The 11,479-nt window shown below is 42.1% G+C and overlaps 1 long non-coding RNA gene and 2 other non-coding genes across 3 annotated transcripts; all 3 read left to right on the top strand.

The window, feature by feature from the left end:
- Nucleotides 1-7,714: 7,714 nt before the first annotated feature.
- Nucleotides 7,715-9,656, top strand: LOC121922661. Its single transcript, XR_006102207.1, has 2 exons — nt 7,715-7,854; nt 9,372-9,656. It is a non-coding gene; the product is annotated as an uncharacterized LOC121922661 (long non-coding RNA).
- Nucleotides 8,917-8,980, top strand: LOC121924559. Its single transcript, XR_006102664.1, has one exon. It is a non-coding gene; the product is annotated as a small nucleolar RNA SNORD104 (small nucleolar RNA).
- Nucleotides 9,517-9,653, top strand: LOC121924565. The gene has a single exon (XR_006102669.1). It is a non-coding gene; the product is annotated as a small nucleolar RNA SNORA50 (small nucleolar RNA).
- Nucleotides 9,657-11,479: the final 1,823 nt, after the last annotated feature.

Genomic DNA, 11,479 nt, shown 5'->3' with positions numbered 1-11,479 from the left:
TATTTCTACAGTGTGGATGCAGCCAAAGACTAGCCTCTCCTCAGTTTTTCCATCTCTCTGTGATTATAGCCCAGGTAATGGTAGTTTGGAATTCTGAGGGGGGAGGGAGATGGAATTCATATGCTGTCTTTGCAAGACATATATTGTGGCCTGTGTTGAACTAGTAGCAATGTTCAATTCCTCGCACATTTTCATAAACAAAACAAAACAAAATCTGTAGAAGGGGGAAAGGTATGCATATCAAAATGTATTAAATTTAATAAGTCTTCATTGCACATTCACTGAGTTTTGTTTTGTGCACAGTACCTAGTAAATATAGACACAGACCCTGTCTCAGAAATTTATACAAATGAGAAGTTAGTTATGGCTTTGTAAACCATAATCAGCATTTTTAATTGTGCCTGGAAACAAACTGGCAGGCAGTGAAGCTGTTTCAACAGAGGCATTGAGAGTGGTCTCTGTAACCTACCTCCAACAGTGGCTGTAACTCTTTGGACCAGCTGAAGTTTCCAAAAATTTTCCAAAGAAAGCCCCAAGTACAGCAAATTACAGTAACCAAAGCATGTACCATCATGGCCAGATCCGGAGACTGAGTCTCAGGGAATGGGCACAGTTGGTGCATAAGCTTTAGATGTGTAAAAGCGCTCCTGGTCACTGCAGAGACCTGGGCCAGGAGTACCCCCAAACTGAACCTGAGATTTTAGGGGGAGTGTAACCTCATCTAACACAGGCTGGATCCCCATTCCCTGGTCTGCCTTCCAACTGACCAGGAGCACCTCTGTCTTGTCTGGATTGGGTTTCAATTCGTTTGCCCTCATCCAGTCCATTACTGATGACAGACACTGGTTTGGGATCAGGACAGCCTCCTTCAAATGGATCTAGGATCAGGACAGCCTCCTTGGATTCCCACCAGCCTTAGCCAACCTGTGAGGTATGTCGGTGAGGTATGCTGGAATTAGTGCAGTATCTGAAGAAACTCCTCTCTGCCATAGCATATTTACATATTTCTGGTTACCCAATAATGGAAAACCCATTTATCATTACCTGTAGAGAAAGAATCTTCACCACCTTCAAATACAACATACTCAAGTGCTTGGTTGGCCTGTTATGTCCTTGCCCTCAAAGGGAACCATACATAGGTTTTGAGCCTGAAAAATAAAGATATGTACTGCAGCTCCCCATCTGTAAAATGTTTATTATTATACAGTAGTGTCTGCCCACATGTAATTATTGTGAAGATACAGATGAAAAAGTGGTATTAGTCTGAGGAATAGAAAAAGCCGTACAGACGAATGGGCACTAACCTAGGTTAGGGCATTTCCATGGGTGGAGAGGAGGCACATATAGAAAACCTCTAGGTATCATTATTGTCCATGGCCTTGGCATTGCGTTCTTTAATTTCTGTGTATGTGTGAATGCTTGCCACGTTTTTTTATTGTTAGAACTGTTATATGCCACTTATCATAAGGGGACATGCATACCTGTTAAAGTTAGTAGCAGTAGAATCAAAACATGAGTGGTGTTAACGCTTACCAGGAGGGCCAAATGTGAGAGTTGTGAAGGATTTTTCTTGTAGCTGAACAAAATGCTGGACAAAATGGGAGAGCCACATGCATACTGCTAAAATACCTGAAAGGTCAGTTTTGCAGAGCATTTGAAAAGTGTGTGGCAAAAGCCTGTCTAACGTCTCTGGCAATTGTAACTTGCAGACCAAGTTCATCCAGTGAGAAGTGTATTTGCTTTGCACATTGGCAGGCATTTCAGGAGAGAAAGTCACCCTGACCCTTCTGTATCTATGTGTATATGGGCTTCAGTAAAAAGAGAAACCATGCCTTTCCATTAACTGTTTGTCAGTTCAAAAAGTCTGTGAACAAACATAATGGTGACATTTGAACCCTGTAACAGGAAAAAAAAGCTGTTTACCAAATGACTTTCCTGAGTCTCCCAAGGTAGTGTGTATGCCTGTATTGGTGTATAGTTCTGTATACTTTTGACCTTGTTATATATATCATTTGCTGTTGTTATTTTTGATAGATTAGAAGGCAAACAGTGTTCTGTTCAAATATAAGGTGCATCTACACTGTAGAAATAATGTTTGACACCACTGCCATGGCTCCTTCCTATGCTAGAATATGTAGTTTTGTGAGGTGCTAGCACTCTTTGGGAAAGAAGGCTAAAAACCTTGTAAAACTACAAATACCAGGATTCAATAGGATGGAACTACAGCATCAAAGTGATGTCAAACTGCATTATTTCTACAGTATAGATCGGTGGTTGCCAAACTGTGCCCTTTAAGAAATTTTGGACTTTAGCTCCCAGAAGTCTCAGCCATGTTAGTCAATAGTATGGGATTTTGGGACCTGAAGTCCAAATCCCTTAAAGAGCACAATTTGGGGACCACTGGTGTAGATACACCTTTAGTTATCTCTAGCTCCAAGTAACTTCAGTTACTCAGAAATAAATTCCATTGAACTAAAGAGGTTTTACTTCTAAATAAGGATGGAGCCTGCACATATTTACTAGGGAGGCTGTCCTACTAAACACAGTAGGACTTGCTTCCAGATAAACCTACGTAAGAATCAACTGTAAGGGTTGCCATAAAAAGGACTACAATCTAACCTATATTTAGGAATAAACTCTAGTGGGATTTACTTTGGATGCATATGGTCTCATAGCAGGCTCAAATGGCACCAATTAGACTTCAATGAACTTCACAGGATGCATGTCTGAAGGGCTTGTAAAAAACCATGGAGCACATTTATCCATGGCTCCCCAAACTGTCCACTCCCATGGTAAAGGCAAAAATCACTTGTGTGCAGAAACACCTCTGTTGAGGAAGTTGATGTGTTCCTCAGCAGAAAATTTGGTACTGGAAGCAGAAATAACTGGAGGGAAATAGAGTTATGTTGCTAGATCACAAGAAAGAAGATCTGTTTGACACCTTTCAGGAAACTTTGTCCTCATCACTGACAATATGCACATGTGAAATGAAACAATGAAGTGAGCTAAACTCAGAAGTAAGCATTTTTAAGCCTTCTAGAGACCACTTGAAAGCTTCTGCCAAAATGCATCCAGCAATTCTTTCACCAGCCTCCTTTTTTCTTATGCCAATTTTGGAGCCAAATGTATGCATTTATACATGGTTAACATGCAGGAGGTAGCTGAGGAAAGCAGGCTTATTTTGCTTGCTTGTATGTGCTTTCCTGTCAACTTACCCCATTAATTCATAGGGTTTTCTTAGGCAAGATATACAGTACTCAGAGTGGTTTTGCCAGTACAACCTATAGCACCTGATGTTAATTGGTGGTCTCCCATTCCAAGTACTAACTAGGGCTGACCTTGCTTAGCTTCCAAGATCTGATGGGATCTGGTGCCTTTAGGGTATTTAGGCCACAGGATTATTTAGTATCCCATTTTCTTTTTGTTTTGTTGCTCATACATGCTCACACATGAAGGATTCTGGATGCAGCTTCTGTTTACCTTACCAGTTGTAGGCTACAATAGAATCATATTCTTTCTCAGCTCATTTTATTGCATTGTTTACAGCAGACATACTGCTGCAACCTGACACTGACCATTTGTATTTCCCTAGCTTTCCTTTACCATCTTCCCAATGCTGCTGCTCTAAAAAAAGTCCAGCTACACAGAGAATGAAGAAGAAAGGGGATACACACTGGAAAGGGATAAGAAGACTTTGTAAAAAAGGAGCATCTTTGTCAGAGGCTTTGTTAACTGAGGTATGTCTGTCCTGTTGTATTCTTTCAGCCATAGTTATCCTAAGTAAAAAAATTAATGGATTTTTGTGGGAAGGGAGACACAGTAGAATGCAGTGGTTTGGCAGTGACATTATCTAGATTCTCTGTAATAGTTGACCAAACCAATTATGTAATTTCTGCAGAAAACAGGAGGGAGTGAAAGCACTCCAAGTCATTATATTGAAACAAGTACTGTATTCTGATTTCTAGAAAAATCATTAATGTGGTCTAATATGTACTTTGCTAGTTGTCTTAATATAAATACATTCATTTCCTGGACTGCAATAACAGTCAGCACAACACACACACACACACAGAGGCATAAATAGGGGCCTAAAAAGTAAGAAACTGATTATTTCCTTGCCATTGTTTTTCCTTTGTTTAATTTTTCCATTTTTTAAAATATCCACTGGAAACAAGTTCAAAAGTTCATTCTACACCAAGGGGACATTTCTTTGGTACTGTACTATTTGTCCAAAGCATATAATAGATTTAATGTGTTGAAAGCACAGCAATGAACAATTTCATTTTATCTTCCTATAATGATTTTGTTCTAGCTGATGGGCTCCTGAAATAGCTTACCTTCCCCAGAGGAAACTATATGGATGTGGGAGAGCATGAAAGATACTCGTCTAACTCTACCTTTTAAATATTTTAAAACGAACATTTACTGTCATCTAGTGGATAAAAATATCAAACACATGTTGGTGTTTAAAACATCATTTGTTTTTGGGAGCCAAAATAAAATGTAAAAGTAGTCAAGGCACCACCTCCTGTCAGACCAGGTATAAAAACAGATGTATAAAATATAACTATAGTCTGGCATTCTGTTGGTTAGTCTTAGCTAGAGAAGACCAATAGAACTACTACAATGTACAGAGAAAGAACCAGTTTCAGTTCTAACTAAAATCAACAAAGAAGGAAAACAAAACAATGGCCCACAGGTTGGAAATGATCGATATACCTTCCCATTCTTAAAAAGGGGGACATAAAAGAGTGCAGTAGCCATAGGACCATTATGCTAAGCTCCCACACAAGAAAAGTCACACCTCAAATTTTGTAGCAGAGACTCCAATCATATAGGGAGCAAGAAATTCCAGAGGTGGAAGCTGGGTTCAGAAAAGAAAGAGGCAGTAAGGATCACATCACAAACATTGATGGATAATGGAACACACCAAGGAATTCCAAAAGAAAATAAGCATGTGCTTTATAGACTACAGCAGGGGTAGGCAACCCTTTTGAGCCGGGGGCCGGGTTGCTGTCCCTCAGACAACTGGGGGGCCGAAGCCAAAAAATAAATAATTAAATAATTTAAAAAAAAAATTAAATAAATAAATAAACCGGAACAAATGTAGGACAAAATTTTCAAATGGAGGGCACTTTTTAAATAAAAAATGGAGGACACGTGAAAAAATTTGCTGATTTTTAAAAAAATGTTAAGATAAATGCATGTTTCTGGGGCTTCTATAGACAATTGCCCCACCATGCCCCTCGCGCGAGACGCCAAAGGCCCCGGCGGCAATTAGCGGCAGGACCGGGCTGGGGCCGGTCCCAAGGCCTCGCCAGGCTGCATCCGGCCTGCGGGCCGCAGGTTGCCTACCCCTGGACTACAGCAAGACCTTTGATTGCATAGATCACAAAAAGCAATGGAACACCCTTAAAAGACACGGGAGTGCCAATACATCTGATAGTCCTGATGAGAAATCTGTATTTAGGACAAGAAGCAACCGTTAGAACAGAATATAGAAAAACAGGATGGTTCCCAATTGGCAAAGGGGTTAGGCAAGGCTGCATTCTATCACTCTATCTGTTCAACTTGTATGCAGAAAATATAATACATAGAGCAGGTTTAGATACAGAGGGAAGAGGAGTGAAGTTTGGAAGAAGGAATATCAACAATCTAAGATATGCAAATGACACCATAATACGAGCAGAAAGCATCACAGACTTGGAACAATTATTAAAGTCAAAGCAGGAAGTGCAAAGGCAAGTTTGCTGTTGGACATTAAGAAAATAAAAATAATCACTATGGAGGAGATACAGTACAGGAATTCAATACAAAGAGGAAACTGAAATAGTTAAAAGATGTCCCATAGCTTGAATCAATCAATAATTGATCAGAATGGGGATTGAAGTCAAGAAATAAGACTGGGATTGAGAAGGGCAGCTGTGAAAGAACTAAACAAGGTCTTAAAGTCCAAAGATATCAAGCTGAATACCAAAGTTAGGATCATCCAAGACTTTGCATTTTCCATCACCATGTACAGATGTTCCAGATGTGAATGCTGGATAGGGAAGAAAGCTGCTAGAAAGAAAATCAACTTTTTTGTGGTGCTGGAGAAGAGTGTTGATACTATGGATAGCTAAAAAGGCATTCTGCAACACATGAAGGCTGGAAGCCAAGATGACTACATTGAGGTTGTCATACTTCAGCCACATCATGAGAAGAGATAACTTACCAGAAAAACCAATAATCCTAGGAAATGTAGAGGGCAGTAGACCACATACTAGATGGATAGACCCAATCTAGGAGGTCACAGGCCTGACCCAGTGGAGGATAAGGCATCTTGGAGAAGTCTCATCCACAGAGTGCCATGAGTCAAGGCCAACCCCAGGATCGCTATTAACAACTGAGTAGACCCCCTAATCCAATTATTGAATAGTGAATCAAGACATACATAAATACCATTGAGTTGGTGGGTCTACTCTGAAAGAATTAGCAACAGAATTTGGGCCAAAATTCACAGACATATAAATAAAACACAGGCTAAAAAGAACAGTCAAATGTAAAATGAGGCAGTGCTGCTACACTGTATGTAAAAGTAATGCAGTTTAACACCATTGGCTCCACCCTACAGAATCCTGGGATTTGTAGTTTTGTGAGGCACTAAGCACTCTTTGGCAGAAAAGGATAAAGTCCTTGTAAAACTACAAATACCCCCAAATGCTTATCCACTCAGATTTTGATTTATAGCACAATCCTACACAATCCTGCTGTAAATTTTAGTAAATTCAATTGTATCCTTCTGAACACATCATAAAGTCACCACAGCCATCTGGCCTGAGGCCTTCCTCTCTCTACTTCCCTCCATCTTGCCTAGCATTATTGACTTTTCAAGTGCCATTCTCTCATGATGTGGCCCAAAAGTAGGAGAGCCTCAAACTGATAATCTTGGCCTGTGTCCACGCTGGAGAAATAACCTGGTTTGGCACCGCTTTAACTGCCATGGCTCAAGGCTATGGAATTCTGGGAGTTGTAGTATGTTGTGGGGCCCAGAGCGGAGCTTGGCTCGGGCAATTCTGACTTTCACTCTCAATTGTATATTTTTCCTCTTTAGGATATTTTGTAGTTCTTTCATAGCTGCCCTCCCCATTCTTGGGTTGCATCTGCACTGCAGAAATAATGTAGTTTGACACCTTTAGTTGCCCTGGCTCAATAACATGGAAGCCTGGGAGCTGTAGTTTCATGCCCTTGATAAACTACAATTCCCAGAATTCCATAGCACTGAGCCATGGCACGTCAAAACGGATTATTTTTGCATCCTTAAATCCAAAACACACTGCAGGAATAATCCAGTGTGAGACTGCTTTAAGTGCCCTGACACAGTGCTAGGGAATTCTGGGAAGTGTAGTTTTGTGAGACATTGAGCCTTCTCTGTCAGAGAGAGCTCTGGTGTCACAACAAACTATAATTCGCACTGAGCCAGGGCAGTTAAAGCAGTCTCACACTGGATTATTCCTGCAGTGTGTTTTGGACTTTAGTGGTCGTCGTTTTGCTAAACCGCATTAAAGGGCCCAGGCGTTTGAAAGAGAATGAAAACAAACGGCCTCCTCGCGCACGGCCGGTCAACGTCACGACGAGACCGCCAAGGCGCGCCAATTGGCTCCTGCCGAAAAGGGGGCGGGGCTTGACGCGTCACGATGGGTATAAATAGACGCGCGGCGGCGGCGGGCGGCCCTTTTCGTAGGAAGTTAGACGAGAGGGTAGGTGCTTGTCTGCCTTGTTCCGGAAAGCGGCCGCCATTTTGTTTCGTGGGACTGAAATAATAGGGAGGGAGAGAAGGACGGAGGCTTCCTTTCGGATGCAGGGAAGGGAATGGTAAGCCTGACGTAGGCGGGGAAAGGGCCCCAGGAAGAGTAAGGCCGAGGCGGTGGTTGTGGGTGGAGGGGCTTGGACCCTTCAGTCCCGCCATTCTTCACCGCCTGAAAGGAGGGCAGGGACTGGAGAGGGGCTGCGGTCCGTGCCTCTTGGGAGACGTCTCTCAGGCCTTGGAAGTGGGAGCCCCGCATTTGCCTCGGGCTCCCCGCAGGAAGGATGGCTCCTGGGAGTGTGCCGCCTGGCTTCTTGCCAGCCAGCCCCCGTGGGTTAGAGAGAACCGGGGTACAAAAGTGCAGCTGAACTGAAATGTTGAATGAAGCCATCTGCGCTGCGGAAATGGTGCAGTTTGACACCACTTTAAACTACATCTCCATCCTATGGAACCTTGGGATTTGTAGTTTTACCATGTCTTTAAGCCACCCCTGAAAAGGATGATGGAGCCTCTTTGCAAACTACAAATCCCAGGATTCTGTAACATGGAGCCATGGCTGTTAAAGCAGTGTCAAACTGCCATCATTTCTATTGTGTAGACACACCCTGCCCCACCAGTGAACTGTTTTTATTTTATGTGCGTTAGAGTTGTTTTTTAAATTATTATTATTATTTTTAAATTGAATATATATATATATATACACACACAGAGTGTTACACATGCTCCCTTCCCCTCCTGCTTGTTAAAAGAGTTTAGAATAATTACCCTAAACTTTCCTTCCTTATACTAGCAAGGCTTGTGTTGTTTTTAATACATACTTTACTGCCTTTTCTTCATTATTATTCATTCCCTTATTCTTCAGATTAATTCTCTTTGCTCAAGTGAGCATCCTTGCCTATAATTTTACTACTCTCTTATCACTTGACCCCAATATTTCTGTACAAAAGGACAGCCCCACCACGTTTGTGTGTAGAAACCCTTGGGCCGTTCAAATTCTTTGTTTAAAGTGGATTCCCTGTGGCCTTCTGTCTACAGATGCCACCCATTGCTAATGTATCTGTGGAGCTGGAAGCCTGGGACGAGGCATGGTTGTACCTTGGGATTGTAGCTGTCCTGAAACATTGCTGGCTGCTGTGATGATTTCTCTTAGCGTGTTAGACTGCTGACGCACATGAAGAGAGATTGAATCTGAGCCTCCAGCATCGGTTGGCTATGCCAGTACCTCTTTCCTCAATTGCACCTGCTTGTTGTCATATCAGTGAAACTTGGTCAGTGTCATCATTGATCCCAAAGTGCATGATGTTGTGCCAGAAGTGACTAAAGTGCAAGATGGAGAAGATTGAGGCTCACAGTATGATAAAGTTCTTGCATTTGAAGGGTAATAGTGCCCAGCAAATTCATGAGATGATGGTAGTTTATGGAAATAATTGCCCATCTTATGACACTATTGTGAGGTGGAAAAGGAATTTCCAAACTGGTCACATGTCCCTCACAAATGAGCCAAGATCTGAAAGACCATCATTGATGCATAGGTGCAAAGCAAGCCCTTGGTACCTACTCTGAATTTTGCTCTGCTTGTTTATAGGTCCTGCAAGATTCTACCTTGATGTTACGGAATGGAAAACCCTGCAAGCAACTGTTGCTCCTTGATAAAGTATTGTTGAGAGCATGCACTCTTATGTAAATAAAAGTTCCAAGAAAACTGTGTGGACCCTTTCTTAATAGGCTCAAAGCACTGCCTTTAAACTGGTGCATGGCCTCCTCATGGCCTCACTGGCTACGCTGCAGTGCAAAAATAAAGAACTTGCTTATAACTGATGTTGCTCAGCTGAAAACTGAGTGATATTTTTAAAGGCAAGTTACATTTCATCCCATAGCTATACTTTGCTACATTTAAAAAAATCAGTAGGAAATTGCAGAATGTTTACATTTGGACCACCAGAAAGTTATGATCCAGGACCTGCGTGTTTCTGGTTTATAGGAAGAACTGGACAGGTTGTACATTTGCGTGGGGGGTGTGTGATTTACATGAATAAAAAGTTCTCATGTAGTGAGCATGAAAATAATATGTCTATTTTGGTGGACAAACTATAGTCTTAATGAAGTTGGAATGAAAGGTCCAGCTGCAAGGAAAAAGAATCTGTAAGCATTTAGAAAGGAATGCCATAATCACAATAAGTCAACATGGGTTTCTCAATCTCCTTTTCTGATAATTACCAGCTTGGTAGATGGAGGGATTTCAATAAGGCTTTTGACAAGGTCTCCCACAATGTTCTTGCAAACAAGCCACTAAAATATGGGCTAGAGTAGACAGTACAGCTGTTACGTGGATTTGTAAATGGCTGTCTGGCCGAACCCAAGGGATGCTCGGCAATGTCCTCTTCATCCTGGAGAGAAGTGACCAGTGGGGCGCTGCTGGGTTCTGTCCTGGGCCCGGTGCTATTCAACAGAAAAGTGCCGGATACAGGAATAGAGAATGCTTATCAAATTTGCAGATGACACCAAATTAGGAGGAGTGGCTAATACCCCAGAGGACAGGATCAAAATGATCTTGAAATAGAAAGCTGGGCCAAAACTAACAATTTCAATAGAGAAATGTAAGGGCAAAAAAATGAAGTCAACAGATGAGGCGGGGGGGGGGGGAATACCTATGAAAGGGATCTAGGCGTCCTAGTAGACCACAAACAGTGATACAATAGCTAAAAGGTCCAATGCAATCCTAGGCTGTATCAATAGAAATACAGTATCTAAATCAAGGGAAGTAGTAATGCCACTTTGTTCTGCTTTGGTCAGGCCTCACCTGGAATACTGCATCCAGTTCTGGGCACCACAATTCAAAAAGGATGTTGAGAATCTGGAGCATATCCAGAGGAGGGCAACCAAAGTGGTGAAGGGTCTGGAAACCATGCCTAGGGAGTTGGGTATGTTTAGCCCAAGGAAGAGAAGGTTAAGAGGGGATATGATACAGTATTCCTATTTATTTGAAGGTGAGTCACATTGAAGATGGAGTGACTTGGTTTTTTGCTGCTCCAGAGAATAGGACCCAGAACAATGGATGCAAGCTACAAGGGAAGATTCCATGTCACAGAGCTGTTTCAACAGTGGAACACACTCCCTTGGACTGTGGTGGAGTTTCCTGTAGAGATTTTTAAACAGGCTGAATGGCCATCTGTCAGGGGTGCTTTGATGTGAGTTCCTGCATGGCAGGGAGTTGGACTGGGTGGTCTCTTCCAGCTCAGATTCTATGCTGTAGCCAGTTGTGAGGGATACTGGGTTGACCAGTCTGTTACTGGTTTTCTTAGGCCAGCTACTTGTGTTGGCAAGATCAAAAACCACATTTGTTGTACAGCAAGGGTGAGGAACCTCTTTCAGCTCAGAAAGATAGAAAAGAATTGGGCAACTCCATGCTGGTAGAGTTTGCCTTCAAGTTGTTTCCAAGGTGAAGCTATCATAGTGTTTTTGTGACAAATTTCTAAAGAGACGATTTCCCATTACCGTTATCTAAGGCTGAGAGATTGACTTACCGAAGGTCACCCAGTGGATTTTCATGGCTGAACAGAGATTCAAGCCCTGTTCCTCAGAGTCTTAGTCCCAGCGTTTGTGGTCTTTTTACCCTTTGAGGATTGGTAAAGTTCTAGGAAGCTACAGAAAGATGGTATCATTAGGAGAGGAAAAGTAATTGTGTAGAGAACC

The sequence above is a fragment of the Sceloporus undulatus genome, chromosome 2 (genome assembly GCF_019175285.1).
Source record: "Sceloporus undulatus isolate JIND9_A2432 ecotype Alabama chromosome 2, SceUnd_v1.1, whole genome shotgun sequence".
Lineage (NCBI taxonomy): Eukaryota > Metazoa > Chordata > Lepidosauria > Squamata > Phrynosomatidae > Sceloporus > Sceloporus undulatus.
The sequence above is the reverse complement of the archived record's forward strand: the minus strand, read 5'-3'. Positions and strand labels throughout refer to the sequence as shown.